The 17,457-nt window shown below is 39.1% G+C and overlaps 1 protein-coding gene across 2 annotated transcripts in view; it reads left to right on the top strand.

Moving 5' to 3' along the window:
• The window catches only part of pld5 (phospholipase D family member 5), a 417,386-nt gene that overhangs the window by 325,724 nt on the left and 74,205 nt on the right, over nt 1–17,457 (top strand). The window lies entirely within an intron of this gene.

The following is a 17,457-nucleotide window of genomic DNA, read 5'->3' as shown; positions in this document are numbered from 1 at the left end:
GGGTAACAAATGTCTGTTCAACTTTATCTCTTGGTCTGTTTTGCCATCTAGCAGATAAAACTAAATACATTCTAGCCATCTTCTCGAAATGTAGGCTTTTGCCTCTTGATGTTGAGTTTTATTGACGCCCACACTATACCATTTATGTCAACATTTGTAGACACCTGCCTTGAAGATGTGAAGCAGTTTTTAGAATGAAACAGAAAATAACATAACATAGCACAGAGTTGAGATTTAAAGAAATGATGCTGGAACACCACAAGACAGCAACAATATCCTATTACACTCACCACTATGTTGCAAAAGTATCACATTCAGCATAGCTTGACAATGAAGCCTAGTGTACTAATAATTACCTAGTATTGTAATTTCAATTCATACTGTGAACTACTGAATACAATAATTGGTCCATGTGTACTACTGATCACCATGAGGTGCAAACATAATGCACAACATTAATTTGTTGTGATATGGTTTTAAAGTAATTTATTTCATCTTCCTAATATGTTTTGTGGCGCTTTGTTTCCTATATTAGGTTTGGGACACAAGGAATTTGAATTTAACGGTTTCTCTAAGTAAGTTTGTTTTTCCACAGGCACTGCCATTTTGTTAAACAGTTGCTACTGCGTTGCTAAGAAAGCGGCCGAAAGTGTGTGTTAGTGATATCATCGTCCAGACTTTATAAAGTTCACGTTGCGCACTACAAATTTATCAGAGTTATACAGACACAAAACAAAATTCTGTGTGATTGTATTTTGATGCGACCCTGGCAAAAGAATTGTCAGAGATTGTTTTCTTCGACTTTGGATTTTGGGTTTTGTTTTAGAATTTGCCAAAAGATTGGTTTGATCACCCATTAATGCATGGCATGAATCCTTGACATATGTCTATCTCCCGGTCCTTTGTCATAAAAATACTGTCTGTCTTCTTCAAGTCTGTATGTAACTATCTGGTTATATATTAGCACTCTTAAATAACCTGTTCATGTTACCACAAGATGGCAGTATTCAGCAAGTGAAAAGATGGTGGGTGAGAAAGGCTGTGTGAAAATAGTCTTCTCTTGTTTATTTAGTATCAGTTCTTTTCTCATTAACTGCTAAAGAATAAGGAAACCATAATGCTTGTTTTTTACCTTCTGTGCAGAAAATATTCTAAAATGATATATTATGCAAATATTCAACCATTAATACTACTGCTTCAATGATCTTGATAATCTTTTTAACAAAATGCTTATATTCCATATTAATAATCTGTATGTCATACCATTACAAACAGTTATATGAAACAGTTATATAACCCTTTACCTAAGAAAGCAGAAAAGTCTGCTAAAGCAATATCTGATCACGTTGCAGCCTCCCTCCTTGTTTCTACCTGCTGTTGTTCATGCACATCAGATAAAATACAGTAGGCAAAATCATTTGCAAACGTCTATTAAAAATACTGCTTGTGACACTTTTACCAGAAATTAGCATTACCTTGAACTAAGCCTCTTTCAATGCTGTACAAATAATTGTTGCCATAGAACTTGGAAAGATAATAAATTCAGCTTGGTATGTGTACCATCTTGTGCAGTCAACATATTGTCGTTCTTAAATGCAGAACAAGAAACATGCTGTGCAAATGCAACCCGATACCACAGCCTTAAAAGTATATTTAATGCCATAATAAGCACCCGCCACTCCTGCATTGGGCCATTGCTTTGCACTGGCTTACTTCTAAAGTATACTGTCAGAATTTAAATGATGGCATTTCACTGTTAATGCAGCAGTTTCCATTTGCAAAACTGAAGTTCCTGGAAAAGCAAACTGCACTGTTTTAATTCATACATTACTTCTCAGTAGGCTGACATGAATTATGAATTATTTCTATGCCTCACCTTTTTCTCTTTTTTAAGTTAATTCATACTAAGCACTTTTTTTTGCTTCCTGTCTCTTGTTCATCCTCTAAACAGTACAAAGTCAGATTTTACAAAAAAATTAAAATTGCATTTCTGGACATCTCCAGTAAGTTAAGCCCCATTGTGTGTTTGGCTTAGCTCCATTGCATACTTTGTGGAGTTTTTTGCATTCTCAATATTTTTTTTCAATTGTGCAAGCATGCACACACAATTAAAAAAATGTGTAATGTTGATGGCCATTACAAACTTATTATTGATTTGCAGGTAGACAATAGGTTTTTTTTTTTTTTTTAAAGTCTTGAGTTCATAAACAATGTAATCTGTTCATTTCAGATATTGTCATGTGTACATAGTACAATGAAATTCCTATTTACACATAACCAATACGTCCCACATCCAAACATATTACAAAATATAATATTGTGACCGAATTGACTCATTTATTATACAGTTTTGCAAAACTGATGGTAACATGTATTAAATGTGAAATTACAGTATTTTTTAGAGTATATTTCTCACAGAATGGGACAGACTGGGGAGGGAGGGGGTACGAGGAACACACACACATACATACACAGGGAGAAATGTCTTTTGGAAATACAAAATAGATAAACAACCCACAATGTGAAACAAAGATGTACTCTTAGACAAAGTGATGTATTGAAAGCATTATCCAAACTGTATGAGTGAGAATTAAAAAAATAACACACTCACAAGATCACAGTCTTAGATAAGGTTCCACCTTTGCTGTTGCTTAAGTTTAAACTTTGTACACACAAATGAAAGCGTCCTCTCATCAATCAGAGTCACAGCAAACTCCTTCGACCTGATTGGGAATTGTAGTCCCCACGTCAGCATTCCTACAAATATAGAGTTATAGAGTGGAAAGATTTTTATACATACTGTAAACACCTTTCTTCCTGAATTAATGGAAACAATTTCAGTGGTCACGAAATATCCTGAATCTAACTGCAAATTCAATTTTGCCTGAATTGCTGGCTCATCACTAATAGGCTGAAAGTAGTCCAAACCGTAGTTCTGCGATCTATGAGTTCACCTGTTATTTTGTTCAAAGTAAAACCTGAAATGCAACTGTTAGATATTGCCACAGTTACATACTGTATTATTTAGAAAACAAATGGGTCTTGCTAAGAAATAAAATTTTTGAATGATCAAGACTATTTCTTCCAGATAACGAAAATAATCTATTAATTGTGTTTCCTGTGCAAGATGATACCTATTTTCGGGACCTGCTGTCCACCCCAGTTTTGAGCTGGGCCCACACATTTGTCGATGGACAATGCAGACCATGCTGGTGTCATGTGATGGGAGGGGCAAGACACACACAGCATTGAGAATAACAACGTTTTAATCAAATTTGTTCCTAGGTTCAGTCATTGGCTGTTTTTGACTTTATGCCAGTTTTTCTTATCTTCCCTTTGCTGTTTGCCTATAGATATGTTTGCTTACTTATGTGTTGCATGTAATGAACATACTCATCCTAACAAATATATCATTAGTGTGCATCACAGAGATTACCATCATCCTTTTTTGAGGTAAAACAGAAGGGTTGTTGTTATCTTAAGCAAAGAGCAAAACACAGTAGTCATGAATCTTTCAGTGTTTTCAGTTATTAAGGTCAAAGCAAAAATCAAAGTCATAGGTCAAACTAGATCAAAAGCAGAAGCCTTTTCTATATTGTTTTTTCGATTTGCTCATATTCTTTCCTTTTAGTTGGCCAAAAAGTGCGTGCCATGTTTGTCGAGAACAAGCCACATTTGCAGCCTTAAAATGGCTGTCCCAACTGAAAAACAGAGTGAATGATTAATCTAAATAACAAGAGATAAAAAGTTGGCATAGATTTGAGAGTGAAAACATGCACATGCCTAATACAAAATTCAATTTATAAACTGAAAAATAAATTTATAAATAAAGTTTATAAATTGGCGTTTCTACTTTTCTAAATCATCTTGAAAATATGCCCCTTGAACCATGCCTGGTGGCGCTCCCGAAACAATCATATATGGACTATACAAATGAACAACGTATATATGCTATCAAGATACTGCAGACTGTTATTGGCTGTTAGAGCAGCCTCCCACCTAATGCATCAGGCCATCACATTTGATTAGTTCAGTAGAACACTCCATACGTAATTGAAGTGCCTCTCCTCTACACTCTGTTTGGCGAAAGACATAAGGCATGGACATATGCTAATGAATAGTATAGGCCATTAGAAACACTGAGGGCTTTGCCAGTTACCTTACCAACAAGCCAGGTATCATGTATTGTGCCTTCAGCAAGTCATCTGCCAAAAAATGTAATAATTATGGGTTGACCTGGTCCACCGAGTCACAAAGTTTGACTGACAAAAGCAACATCATTCTCTCTAGGCGCCCTTATTGCAGTAAGTGCTGTCAATTGCCCTGATTATGTTGGGTAAACTGGATGCTGTGTAGCAAATACAGAATCTGAAAGTAGTGCTTCATCAGTCGTTTTATGGCTTCCAGCATAGTGAGCATAATGGAGCTGAAGCTTGGCTGAGATATTCTTGACCTGTCGACCATTTCCCTCTGGTAGGTGCCTGTTGGCAGAAAGTCAACAATTGTTAAAACCTGCATATGAACACATAAAGCACAACTTTAGGCAGTCTGTCTTTCTAATGCTCTGGCCTTTCAGTGCAGAATTCCAAGAGTATGGCTCTTGAACATCTAAATTTAGTCAAACTCTAAAGTAGTTTACAAAAAACATTAGCAAAACATTTACATTATAATGTAATTAGGACATTATCTATTTTTATAGATCAGTTGGGATGACGTCTATCTTCCAAATGGAAGCCAAGATTGCTTGCAATGCCAGAAGTATAGTCTTTCCACCAGCCTGGAGAATTAAACCTCAGATACCACAGATCCCTGCAGACTTCCCTACCCTCAACTGGTTTACCACCTGTGCAATTTCAGTGAGACTGGGTGGTTCACAGCTAATTGGAGGATCACCCTCAAGAACCGTGAACCCAGAGATATCCAACGTCCTAGCCAGAGGATCAGCTTTAAACAGCTGCACAAAGTAGCCAGCCCAGAAGGTCACAACTACAGTGTCCTCCGTAAGGATCACTCCATCCTGACTGTGCGTAATGCTTCGATTCCTCTGTAAGCAGGATTCACAGATTCCTCTAACAAAAGCCTCATTTGCCCTCAGAGCCCTCACAGCCGTCCTTCTCAGTTCCTGGTACAGACTGAAGTTGCCATCAAGCTGTGGGCTGCAACTTCTCTTGATGATATCCAGAGTGTCCTGTGAGATGGGAACACTGGTCACACCAACACTATCTTGTGACTTTCCTAAATTACACATGAAAATGAACTTTATAAATAAATGTTTTTTTGTTTACGTTTCGATCTTCAGATTTTCACTTTAAATAAAAGTAGATCAAGGAGCAAACTGAGAACACATGGTAAAGAAAGAGAGAATCATAGTGGTGAGAGATCTGCCCTTTAAGACAAGACCCCATCTAGAATCCATTATAGGGAGGAAAGGGCAAAAGCCCATTGTATACTTTTCCAGAAGTACAGCACCAGTCCTACTTCATTTCCAAGCAAAAACAGACATCTCAAGATGAGAATGCATTTAATCATATTGGCCCTAATGTAGGAATATTTGTTAATTTAAGGATATGTGGTATTCTGCTGGGTCTGGGTCTTTCAGCATGTCACACTGAATGGCAAGAGGAAAATGATATAGTTTAAACCGATTTATAAAAGAATTATGTCATTTAAAAATGCATTTAGATGAGCCAATGTACATGTTTAGGTTAAACTGTCACTCCATGGTTCAGGTCAGGGAGTTGTGCAGAGCATTGTTTACTTACTGTATGTTGTGTTATTTCTCCAGTTTTTTCTGTCTCTTTTGATAATATTTGTGGAACTGACCATTAGAGGGCTTAAACAAAACTGCAGTAGCTTCTCATACAATAAATATGGCTACAGTAAAGTCACCTTTATTTTAATTCTGATGTGTTATATTAAAACCAGTAAGATGTTTTCCTTTTTTAAATGTTAAGATGTTTGTTGTAATGAGAATAATTATGCCCTGCTTGCTATGCCTGTATGCATATTAATAATGAATTAGTAAGTCAAAGACTATTGAATTTTTCCCTATCCTGCTAGTGAATACATTTTTCTGTAGTCAGGCAGTGCTGTCCCTCTATTACCTAGCCTCTTAAGAGTGTCTGAGATTTTGTTTTAATTAAGCATGCAGCTGTCACTTGCTGAGCATAAATGAATCTCAGGCAAGGTCAGATTCATCAGAGGTGCTCCTGTTCGAAGCTTTTCTGGTCTTTTCTTGTTAATTACTCCTGCAACACAAGCAGAGGTATTTACTGTTATGTAAGTGCCTACAGTAGGTAAAGTCCCTAAGTGCAGGCTTTTCCAATAGCGCCAGCTAATTACCATTTGAACATTTCAGAGCCTGGCCACCAATGCATAAATCATGAAGAAAAGGTCAGCAAATGCTAAAAAAAAAACAGACTTGCCAAAGCTAATTTTGTAGTTATGCCTTTCGTTCATAGAGTAAAGCCAATTTGGTCTCTAAAACTTGCAGTGCATATATGATTATCTTTGAAATGAAAATGTAGGTAGTAAAATCAAGCAGGAAAGCTGAATTGATTAAAGTATGTACCATGGTACACTTTGGCAATGTGCTTGAAAGATCTTGTGGGTCTTAGCTGCTAATGTCATAATGCTATATATCAGAAATAAAGAAACAGTGAACAGAAAATGTATATTTCCAGCTTGCTCCAATATCATTGTACAATTTTCTTCCTTCATCAAATATAATATATAATATGCCATGCTACCTGTCAAAGACAGGTAATAGAATAATTTACAAATACTTGCAATCTCTTGCCTTAAATGTACTGTATACCTTCAACACCTTTCCTTGGTATCCACATGTGTCTGAACCTCTCTTCACTGGCACTCCCTATCTCGAACGTGTTACTCTAAAGCCTGCTTCTCAGATTCTTGTTATTTTGGAGGTGCCTTTCTCACATCGTGTCCACTTTTATATTCACTGTTTTGGGAGGCATGCAGAGAGTCACCTCTCAAACTTTGATTGCATCACCAAAACCAAACTGACCAATCACATCAAAGCCAAACTGACCAATCAGATTGCTCAAAGGGGCTTGATGCAAACTTTGTTTTATTATATACAGTAGTAGGTTTGGGGACTCTCCAGGCACTGTTTAATTACTTCAACAAAGAGGTCATCTCTATATATATGAAATCCAACTGTCTGTCTGTCTGTCCGTTTTTCACGAGAGAACTACTTAAAGGAATTAGATTTTTTTTTTCTATAATTTGCTTGAACATTCTGGTTGATTTTGTGACTTCCCTCATTGCGCTAAGTATCATAGTTCGCTTACAGGGACGATTTATTTGTGCTAATCCAAGACAGAGGCCGAGGGGAGGGGAAAGAGTGACGTCAGGAGTGGAGAGCTGGGCGGTGTTCCCCTCACTCACGCGCCACATCCGTTTGGATCGATGTACCTCTGGCCACGTGTTGGAGCAGACCTTGCCTCCGCTTAGCTAGCAATACCTGTTTGTTTGATTTTTAAAGTTTGCCCTGTTTCACTACTACGCCAGCGGAACCACGGTGGATGGATAGTTTGTGATAAATCAAATAGAAAACATAGGGGAATTCTCCACCATCCAGCATATTGCTATCCATGTTTTATTAGGCGGGATTCAGGATCAAAGCTGTGACTTTGAGTTTTCAGCAGATTTACATGTTTTAGTTAAAAATGTGAGTTCATGGACATAACGCATTGTGACAGGCAGCTGGGATGCCTGGAAGCTGGAAGGACCGGGAGGGGACCAATACCTCCCCCAGGACACAATAGGGCAACTGCCCTGGTTCGCAGTTGGGCCACACGTTTGGAGCTGGGAAGCTCCATCCGGTTGGAGCATGTGGCCACCACCAGGGTACGCCCAGACGTTCCCAGAGTCATGGACGGAAGCACTTTTGCCATAACAGGGAGTGCTGCTAGGCCAGGAGGCAAATACACTAAGTGTGCTTCCAGGTGCTCAGGCAGCACTTCCGCCACACCCGGAGGTGCTGCAGGAAGATCATCAAGAAGCACCTGAAGCACATCCGGGTACTGCATAAAAGGGACCACCTCACTCCAGTCAAAGAGGTGGAGTTGACAGGGAAAGAGACGGAGCTTGCAAGAGAAGAGTAGAGATGTCAGGAAAAGAATAAGAGAAAAGAAAAAGGACTTTTATTTTTCTTCAGCCGTGGGGCACGTCTTCTCCATGTCCCACCAGCTCAAGACAGTCCCACACAAGCACACAAAAGTGAAACAAAAACACAACAAAATACTTTTCCTCCACTCCTCCCAGGCAGTTTTGTCCTCCTCCTCCTCCCGACTCTGGCTCCTAGAGTAGTGGCTGCAGGCTCCTCTTATAGCACCCCCGGAAGTGCTCCAGGTGCTCCTTGACCTACTTCAGGCTGCTCTTCCGGGCATGGCTGCAGTCTAGCCCACATGGGCTTGTTAAGCCATGCAGCTGCCCCTGGCATTGGCCACGGAGCCCAACAGGGATGAGGTCCAGTTTTCCACCATTGTGGCCCCGATGCAATCCAGGGGGGCTGCCACCAAGTGTTCTGGAGGACATAGGGTGTAGCCCATGGGTGTTCCCCCAGATCCAGTGCCAAAGGGGCTTCCCGGCCGGGTCCGCCACAGCATATGTACATAAATCTAAATAAAACTTGCCAGAAGCCTAATGATCTTAAGTGGAATGGCTACAGAGATAACTACATCAAACAAAAGTATGCAGAAAAATCATTGTGACACAGCCAGGACTTCTCAGTTATTCACAATTACATACAAGCAGTGTTTGGTGAGCTTTGGCAGTGCTTTTGATAGTATCATCCCACCTTGCTTGTTGATTGAACACTAGTGTATCATGGTGTTTGAAACTAAGGGGAAACAGCAAAATTGATTGAACACTACGTATTTTGTGGTCATTGAAACTCCAAGGGATATGTCCAACTTGTCATTCAAATACTGGTATAGTGAGGCACTAAAAACTCTGTATTCTTGATCACATTCAGAATGACATTTTTCCGTGTCTCTATGTTTGTCAGAATGTGAACTTGTAGACGTGATTACTCAAAAATACATTTGCTCAATTTGCGTGAAACTTTCAATGCTAAGTGCATTGCAGTTGATTTTTCTCTACAGAGGTAATTACATACATTGGGAAAGAAACCATGACAGGGTCAAACTGCAAACAGTCCATTATGTAGATAAAGTCATGTAACACAGACAATGGTTTGTTTTTGATAGTAGCACAATAGTTTTCAATTCTATTTCATAAGTCAGAAGTTCTGGGTTCAGATTTCTGCCTGATCCCTATCTGTGTGACATCTCCCAGTGTCTTTATTCAGAGGAATTCTCACACTCTTGTTTCTTCCCAATTCTAAAGACACTTGTATTAAGCTGACTGTCAACTCCAAACAGGCCTTGCAGTGCCTTATCCGATGTAGTGCTTAATTTTTCTGAGCCAGGAAAAGGACTCTGTTGATACTTCCATTACTATCTGAGCATGATTTGCATGTTCACCTCCTGTTCCTGGGGTTTTCTCCCATTCCAAACATATGAAGGTTAAGCCACAAGTGCACCTTTTAAACCTTCCAGATTGCTTCATAGATCTGTACTTCATATAGTGAATTTCATGTATGTAAAATTATTTCAAAACTGATTTTTAAAGGACTCAATTTGGATGGCATCTTAAAAGAAGATACTGGGAGAGATTCACAGATGGTTGTAAAATTTAGAGCTAAATTTGGCACACTCTTTTACAAGGCCTTGATATTCAGCTCAAAATGATTAATTTCACTAAGATTGTTTCCACAGGTTTTTGTACTTAACATAAATTACATAAACATATTAAATTGCACAACAGAAATGTAAAATTACCCAAAAATCTTATGATCATACTGGGATGACAAAATCTCAGATATCACAACAGACATTAGCAAGGCAAAGACAGTAATATAATAGAAAATAATCTTAACCAAAAGGTATGAGCATTAAGTTAAATATTTAAATAATTTCTAACAAATAAAGTGGAAAATGTAAATAACGTCCATCCATTTAACCATTTTCAGAACCGGTTTCTTCCAGTGCAGGCTCCAACATTTATATCTTATCCTTTGTAAATGTTGTGCAGAAGGTTTATCCACTGACCCACTTTGTCACTTGTCCTCCTTACTTCCAGTATAAAAATCCACAACAGAATGCATTCTTCCATAGTCTGTGACAGACACCGTATAATAAAGTAATTTATCAGCACAAGTCTTGAAGATGCTCCCTAGCCAGTTGACTAAGCTGTATTTTCTTTAGTATTATTGTTACTTCTTTTCTGCCCTTTTCCATTTCATTTGTGTTTGGATGGGGGAGCTGTAGGGGTTCACATGTACAATATTAAAAAATGAAGTTTTTTTTGTGAATTATTATATATAAAAAAAAAAATCTAATTGCTTGTTAGTAGGTAGTTCAGTAGTAAACCTCCACCTGAGTGAAGTTGGGAAATTCAAGTTGAAGGCTATTACTTTTATTTGCAGGCCCTTGCAAGCTCAAAGTACTTTTGTTGGTAGCTCTCTTAATTTTTTTCTCAGTAGTGTTATGGCCTTTATGGATTTCCTGTATTGTTTTTTTCCCCATATTGTAACTTATTAAAGGTTACTCAAAAGCTTTCAAATATTTTCCACCACTTATCCAGGACTGGGTCACGTGGGTAACAATCATAGCAACCAGGGCCAAATGTCCCGTTCCCCAGCTACATTTGCCAGCTCATATTGTGAGATCCAAAGGCATTCCAAAGCCATCTGATAAATAATCCTCCCAGAAGGCCCTGGGTCTTCCACTGGGGTCTCCTCCCAGCTGGTTATGCCCATAATACCACCAAAGAAAGTGTGAGACACCACCAGTCGGAAACCACATTTTTATAAAATGCACACGTTTATTTTGCATCAATAAACTCAGGTTTACAGTCCCAAACACCACACAAAGCACTCAGCAATAATCCCCACAATGAACTTCTTTATCTCTTAGCCGCCACTACTGTCCTCCTGGGAGCTTTGTCCTGCTCCCACTCCCGATCCAAGCTCCTCAATTGTCGGAAGGCGGCGCCTTTTATTCCCGCCCAGATGTGCTCCAGGTGGTTGATGACGATCTTCCGGCAGCACTTCCTGGTGTGGCGAAAGTGCTGCCCTTTGCACCGGAAGCACTCCGGGTGTCCCTGGCAGGTTCATCCGCCATCCTGCCTTTTGTGGTAGAAGTGAAAGTTCTCTGGGTCCCACGAGGCTTGAGGCGCCCCATGGTGGTGGCCACGGTTCCCAACAGGCCAGAACCTCTTTGTTCCTTTCCCATGATCCTCTCCTAGTCCAGGGTGGTTGCCCCTTCGTGACCCGTAAGCTATTACTGTCCCTTTCCGGTCCCTCCAGGCATCCCGGCCAGGTAAGAACCCCAGACATCTGTGACAGAAGGCATCCAAAAGGCAACTGTATCAGAGGCTGAAACAACTTCCACATGTTTATTAATGTGTTTTTATTTATATGTGTCAACTGCTTGTGTCATATCACTGACCTTAGATTTGGACATTGAACTATAGTTTCAGGTATTTACAGTAGTTTGATTTTGTTTTTTTAAAGTTTACTGTATATCCTATTAGGCAAATAAAGTGTCAGCCTGCTGCAGTCAGTCAAAAAGGCCAGTCTGATAATGCACTGTGGTTTTTTCCAGTCTGGTTTGTGTCGTGTGTAAAGTTTGAACTGGTCACCTAGCTCTTTATTTTCTTCTTTGTGAATTGTGTACCTTTCTCCATTTTAACAATAGAGCCCCAGGAGACATGAACTAAAATTATGACCATTTTTGAAGGTGCAGTAACCTGAGGGCTAATGTAAGTATAAAGGTGAGCCGAAGTCATTTGCTAGGAAATTCCCTTCTCAACCGTTCAGAGTATAAACCTCATTTTAGTATTTGAACATTTATGATTTCTGAATTTTAAGGGTTTTATTAATGTTTGGTACTTTTTACACTTGTGATGAAAAGACTTGTGATATTGTTTGAATGAGATGGTTAAAGATATTAAAATTTGGAAATAAAAATTGCACTCTAATTTAGGTTGTTAATTTATTTACTGTGAGCAAAAACTGTGTTATCCTTGTTTTTTGAATGTTGTTATCTGGTCAAATTTGGAAATTAATGTTAATTTGCAAAAAGAAAACCACTTAAATCAAAAAACAAACTTAGTAATTTATTGCTTTCTTATTAATTGTTTATTCTCATTTCTTTAGCTGTTGTGAAACTTAAGATAATTATATTACTTTATTTATACGATAATTCTAACTTATTCATTAATGAGTGGTTTTAGGAGTATTACAGTAGTCTCTTATGATTTTAAGGCTGGATGTTTGTGGCTTACCTGTAGGTAGTTCTTTAAGGTGATTATAACAGCTTGTCTAACCTTTTGAAGCAAAGATACATTTACATAGGTAGGAGGTCCGAAAAGAGTTTGAGTATTCAGCCACAAGACAACCATCTAACAACTGTAAATTTATCACTATTTCCTGGATCCACAAGCAAACACCCAAAGTTTAAAGTATATAATATCCTGAAGGCTAGCACTGTCAAAAAAAGCAAGAAAATCTTTGCTCATCTAGTTCTTACACTTTTTAAACTGAAGACCAGAATAAGAAGATCTGTACTATTATGGGACTCCAGGGACAATTTTGTGCATGACCATTTTCCAGGCTCACTTTGAGATGTATAAAAAATAAACATGGTGTAAAGCCACAAACATTTTCACGGCAGCCTCATACCATGCGTACGCAGATTTCTGCTCGGTTTTGGCAACTAGTGGCACCCAGCGTCAAAGCAGTTTTACTGTTCTTGTGGTCTCTCTTTTTTAGATTCACATTAATGATGTGAGCTTTATCAAATACACTGAAATTAACTGCATATTGTTTACAAATTTAAGGCACTTGATTGTAATCATTCTGAAACAATATAATGATGGAATGACCAAACTATTCCAAATACCATACCTGCTTTAGCGTTGTTACTCTTAGTGCACCACTGAGAGTAGTTTAACCCATTGTATCTGTGTGTGGAATCACAGCTGCTCTACAGCTGGTTGTGTCGAGAGTGCACAGAATTATCGGGATACATCTACCAGCCCTGGAGGACATCTATAGCACACGCTGCCTCAGGTAAGTCACCAGCGTCTATTTGAACTTCTATCCTCCAGAAACAGTTTCATCCGAAGTGTTGTAAACACACTCTATCAGTCCATCAAGTGCTCCCGGTAGAAGTGTTTGTACTTATAGTTACAACTACCTCACTGTAAACTGCAGTGAGTGAGAGAGAGTGAGAGCGTGAGTGAGCGCTCGCAGGCAGGCAGCTGGACAGTGAGCCCTAGCAGGGTGTTTGGCAAACACGTAGGGCAGTTGGTAGTGGTCGCTCCCGCTGAGCATTTTATGAAAGAGTGGGAGTGACTGGAAGAAGAATGGCTGGCTGCGTACGTCCAAGAAGGCAGCGGGAGTTGTGAGGGTCATTGGGGGAAACCAAGTCTCAGTCTGGAGAGTGTTGAACCGAAGCCAGGGATCAGAAAACCTTCTGATCCAAAGGAAGAAGAAGGTCAGCTGCAGCTAAGGTGACTCCCCTGTCACGGCGCCCATTTGGGAGAAGCAGGGGAGCCACCAGTAGTAGAAGAATGCACCGTGCTTTGTTTTAAAGAGACTGCTTCATGCCATTGTTTTAACCTCGTTTTTAAAAGTTTTTTTTTTCTATTGTGTTTTTAACCTCCACTACTTCACTCATTTTAATGGATTATTTATTTATGACATATTTTTCAAGCACTGCACTGTTTATTTGGATATCTTGTTGTTGTTTGTTTTTAAATAAAAGCACTTTGCACTTTTTACACCATCCCCTTGCTTCATTCTTGTGCCACACTGCCAAGCTCATTGGTGACATTACCAAAGGTGTCGGGTTCAAGAGCTCCCTGAAGGAAGAGGGGAGCTTGGAGTGAACGCGCATCATCACAATCACTTACCACTGATTTTATACACACAATTATGTGGCGCCTCATCACAAGCATGTCAGTTACCCAATCTGAGTCACATCCTATAGTTAATGGAACTTAAAAGGAATGCTGAGATACATGAACATGATACATGAAGTGGAGAAAAACAGTAATTAGAATAATTGGTAGAAAGTGATTTTTTTTTCTGAACTGTTTAATGCACCACTTTGACATAATACTATAATGCTAGATAACAGGCCAGGAACTGCCAGTGAAAGTTTTGCAAGCCACAAGTGGCAGAAGAGCTGTGCAATGAGTAAGGCAAAAAAAAAAAAATCTCAGAAGTAAGACCATGTTCATCTAATTTTAACTAGTTAGTTGAGCAAAACAACTTCTGGTCACTGCCATCAATGCTCTGTTTTTCTTTCAGCTTTTGCAGAAATAACATGTTTTAATATGTTGTAAGGAAATGGAAGGCGATTGCATATGTTTTAGAGCCTGAGCAGTGTTTATGTAACCAAAAGCATGACTTATTATTAGAGGGCTGACAACCTGATTCAGACATTTAGTGTGAAAGAAGCTTTAATAAATATTTTCCTCAATGACTTAAGCATAAACTAACATCAATATTTTTGTTAGAGCACATCCAACAGTTATCAGAGTACATGGCCATTTTTGATATGATTTGACCAGTGGTGGAATTCTTTGCTATCATAGACATGATTTTAAATACTTGCCATGAATTTGTTATCAGGATGTTCTTTTTTTCATGTTTTCCTATTTCAGTATATACAGGTTGCTTCAATGATGTTGATTATTGTTGTTATAGGCCATGTTGAATCTGGTTGAGAACTTTTTAATAGCAATCTAATACAGCAGACACATTATTTATTTAAAATTGTAATTACTATAGAGCATGTCTAGTATTAAAAATGTTGACTTGTTTTCAAAAATTTAAATCTTATTTCGGGGAGAAGATTAATGAGCAGTTGAAAGGATCAAATTACTAGAAATAACAATTATAGTTTCAAATCACTATGGATGTCATACCATTTATTTGGATTTTGACTTGAAAATAAATGTTTTCATATGTTAAAATCCAGCAGGAACAAATAAAGTGATGACACTGGATCCTTCTGTTGTATTTGTTTAATTGTTGGAATATGACATTTAATAAGTCCATTTTTGCATGCAATGTTTTCACTTGGTTTTAGTACATGAAAACTTTTTTAAATGTGCATTTTTAAAAATCTAAGTAAAAAAACATAGTCTTACTGAATTAATTTTTATCATCATTTTGTACTTCTGTGGTCTACTTCCATAACATTAAATCTCATTCAAGGGGCAGAGAGTATAGCTCTCTATGCATTTGATGGTGAGCCCATTTTTGCTAGAAATGTACAGTAATTACACATTGGAATCACTAAGGCTGCTGTGTGTTTTGTTTAGATTTTAAACATTTTCTGTATTTCATAAAATTTAGAGTAAATTTGAAATTTTAACTGCCATATAAACTACAGTACATTGTTTCTTTTTCTATGTGTGCATATATACTATGTCCATCCATCCATCCATTTTCTAACCCGCTGAATCCGAATACAGGGTCACGGGGGTCTGTTGGAGCCAATCCCAGCCAACACAGGGCACAAGGCAGGAACCAATCCTGGGCAGGGTGCCAACCCACCGCAGGACACACACAAACACACACCAAGCACACACTAGGGCCAATTTTAGAATCGCCAATCCACCTAACATGCATGTCTTTGGATTGTGGGAGGAAACCGGAGCGCCCGGAGGAAACCCATGCAGACACGGGGAGAACATGCAAACTCCACGCAGGGAGGACCCGGGAAGCGAACCCGGGTCTCCTAACTGCGAGGCAGCAGTGCTACCACCGCGCCACCGTGCCGCCCATATATACTATGTGTATTATAAATATGGCGCTATATATATAAAATATATTATATATATATATATATATATATATATATATATATATATATATATATATATATATATATATATATATATATATTTTTGTGTAAGTCCAGCCCTGGACACAGACAGGCAGGCACCGATGATTCCAACACACACGTTTATTTACAGCTATTTACAACTGTCCCACACAAGCACAGTGCCCCTGCACCAATCACTCTCTTTAAGTCCGGGCCTTCCAACAGTCCTTCGTTTACCGCCTACACTCCTCTCCTCCGAGCTCTGTCCTCTTCCTCCCGACTCTGGCTAATAACTGGAGGGAGACGGCCTCTTTTATCTCCACCCGGACATGCTCCAGGTGTCCTCTGGTGTCCTGGTGTGGCGGAAGTGCCGCACGAGCACCCGGAAGCACTCGAGGTGTCCCTGATATTCTTTCTACCAGCATCTCTGGGTGTGGCGGAAGTGCTGATGTCCAGGGCTCCTTAATTGTCCGTGCGCCTCCTGGCGGTGGCCATGGGCCCTGATAGGGTTGAGCTTCCATACTCAATTCCCATGCCCCTCATACCAACCAAGGCAGCTGCCCTCTCATGGTCCGGGGGAAGCACAGTCCCTCTCCTGGTCATTCCTGGCGTCGCAGCTGGGCACAGCCATCAGCCAACCACCACATATATATATATATATATATATATATATCTATATACACACACACACACATATATGTGTATATACAGTGGAATCAGAAAGTATTCAAACCCCATTTTGAATTTAATTTTAAATAGATAATTTGCCATTTTTTTGCCTATCAATCTATACTGAATTATCCATAATGACAAAGCCAAAACATGTTTTTTTTAGAAAGGTTTGCAAGTTTAGTAAAAATATAAAAACTATTTTAAAAATTCTCCATGTTCCCAGGAGTACACTGGCCTTAATTGAAATAGAAGAAGTTTCGCACCACCAGGTAATTTCTGAGTGGTGTTAAGGACCAAGAACCCAAAAGTCACTCTGTGAGCTTCAGAAGTCCCCTGCTGAGATGGGAGAACCTGTTGGAGGGACCCTCTCAGCAGGCATGACAGTTTATAGGGGTGTGATGAAGATGAAAAATTTTACAAAAATTTTACTCTGTGGTGAAGATCAGTCACTTCTCGTCAACTCACTAATATCATACCTAGGGTAAACCATGCTGGTGGCAACATCATGCTGTGTGGGGTCTTTCTTAGTGGTAGAGACAGAAAGTCTGGTCAGAATTGAGGGAAAGATAGATGCAGCCAACTGAACTGAGATCCTTGAAGAAAACCTGCTTCAGAGTTTACACAGTTGACTTTTCAGCAAGACAATGACCTGAACTTTACATCCAAGGCAACACTGAAGTAGCTTAAGAACAAGTCTGATGGTCTTTAAATGGCGTAGCTAAAGCCCAGACTTAAACCCCATAGGTCTTTCCACTGATTGTATTATACAGACACATCTCTTTCAGTCTACATTACCTGGAGTGGATCTGCCAAGAAGAATGGGATAAACTACTCCAATTCCAGGTAT

Source organism: Polypterus senegalus, chromosome 3 (assembly GCF_016835505.1).
Source record: "Polypterus senegalus isolate Bchr_013 chromosome 3, ASM1683550v1, whole genome shotgun sequence".
NCBI lineage: Eukaryota > Metazoa > Chordata > Cladistia > Polypteriformes > Polypteridae > Polypterus > Polypterus senegalus.
This window is presented reverse-complemented; position numbering and strand designations above follow the sequence as displayed.